Consider the following 2137-nt stretch of genomic DNA (forward strand, 5'->3'; position numbering starts at 1 on the left):
GTTGGCCATAGATTGGCAAAGATAATAATGCCACATTTAGAAGAATTTAAAAATTTGGAAATTTACTGTGAAAATTTTATAACATGTTATAAATGTTGCTGTTATAACCCAAGATGTTTCTGATTCTCGCTCATATTGACTGACATGAACCTTATTCTTCATTGGAGTAATCTGGTGGTGTCTATACTGTCTGTTTAGGACAAATGCAGCAGAATTGAGTCCCATACTTACTCTGGTGATTATAGCTTTGGTGTATTATTTGTTACTGTATAACCTGCTTCCCTTCCCCGCGAATGGTAGTGAGGCTGCCCCTCTACCACCTCATCCGAGAATGGCAGTGAACAAGCCAATCCATTCCAACAGTGACGATTGAATACTTCTTGTGTCATTGAAACCTAATTCTCGTGTCCAGCTCTCAATGTATGGGCAGGATTACTGGCAGGATTTGATATTTTCCCCTCTTCTGCTTCGATAGTTACAAATCCTGTTGTGAATACAATGCCATGTTTTGGACCTCACTGTATGCACAATCCAAGCACATGTGTGTTCTGGACAAAGTTTCAACACGGCTGCTGGGTGAGAATTGCAAACGACCCATATTTTGAAAGTATTTCTAAAATGTGTCATAACAGAAGGGACAATTCCAGTGCTCCTAATGTTCTATTAAAGGTTTAGTGGGCTCCAGATCGGTTAACGCTAGAATTCTGAATCATACGTCGTAAAGGCTGTAGCTCACGATTATTTGTGCATAACATGTTATAACCTTTATAGACATGGCTTGCGGCGGTCTGCTTTCCAGCTCCTGGCTCGACATTGCAGGGCCGGGCAGAGTAATGTGCTGATTCCCTGTTATTGCTGAGCCCAAATCTGTGAGCTAACTGCTTGAAACCTGCTGTCACAAGCCTGTGTGGTTTGACGTAAATTTTCTTCGTCTTTTGCCTCAATGTATCTTTAAATTGCATATTTTTATACTTGTAATGACCAGGTGTCTGGGATTTGTAAAAACTACACTTACAAATGAATTTTCCGGTGTCTTTTGTCAGTAGTGTATGTTTGAAGTGACATTTTCGTAGAAAATAATAATAAGTGCGGATTTTATTATGCATTAAAATTTGTTTCTCTCTTTGACATCTTGTGTAGTTATGTACGCCAAGTGAGTGCTGGACTCCAGGACGTCTTTATAACTTTCGTATTGTGAAATGCTCCATATTGTACAGAGAGGGGGAGAATCACAGAACGAGCCACAGCGCAGAAACGGGGCGTTTAGCTGCGTAAAGCCCCTCGAGGCGTCCTTCCGACTTGGAAATGGCGCTATCTAAACTGTGGGTTGTAGCTCGTGTTTTTCTCTTGTGCAACGGGCGACCTGATCGGAAGCAGGTTTTCGTTCGCTACGATTTCTGTCCTGGTGTCCTGGCCGACAGTTCCCCGAATAAAATTCCCCGGTCACTCGCTTTGGGGGCCGCTTGTGGGACATTGCTGTGCGCAAAAAAAAATTGGCTGCCAGTGCACGTCACAGCAACCGCCTATGCAAAGTTTCTGTGATTAAAAGGGGCCGAACCCCTGGGCATCACATTAGCCCCAACAGGACGTCCCACCCCAACCCTCCCGTGGGCTCCAGACTCCTCCCTCCATATCTGTGGCTCCGCCCCGGGACCTCTGGCTCCTCCCCTCAAGCGGAGGCTCCTCCCCCTGCACGGTTTCAGTTTCTCCCTGGCTCCTCCCTTCCAGGCGGATAGCCCCGCCCACGTGGCCCTGGCCCCTCCCCTCAGGCCCTGGACCCTCCCCTCAGGCACTGGCTCCTCCCCTCAGGCCCCGGCCCCTCCCCTCAGCCCCCGGCCCGTCCCCCCAGCCCCCGGCCCCTCCCCCCAGCCCCCGGCCCCTCCCCTCAGGCCCCGGCTCCTCCCCTCAGGCCCCGGCCCCTCCCCTCAGGCCCCGGCCCCTCCCCTCAGGCCCCGGCCCCTCCCCTCAGGCCCTGGCCCCTCCCCTCAGGCCCTGGCCCCTCCCCTCAGGCCCTGGCCCCTCCCCTCGGGCCCTGGCCCCTCCCCTCAGGCCCCGGCCCCTCCCCTCAGGCCCCGGCCCCTCCCCTCAGGCCCTGGCCCCTCCCCTCAGGCCCTGGCTCCTCCCCGGGGTCGGGTGG

The sequence above is a fragment of the Callorhinchus milii genome, unplaced genomic scaffold, assembly GCF_018977255.1.
Source record: "Callorhinchus milii isolate IMCB2004 unplaced genomic scaffold, IMCB_Cmil_1.0 Scaffold22, whole genome shotgun sequence".
Lineage (NCBI taxonomy): Eukaryota > Metazoa > Chordata > Chondrichthyes > Chimaeriformes > Callorhinchidae > Callorhinchus > Callorhinchus milii.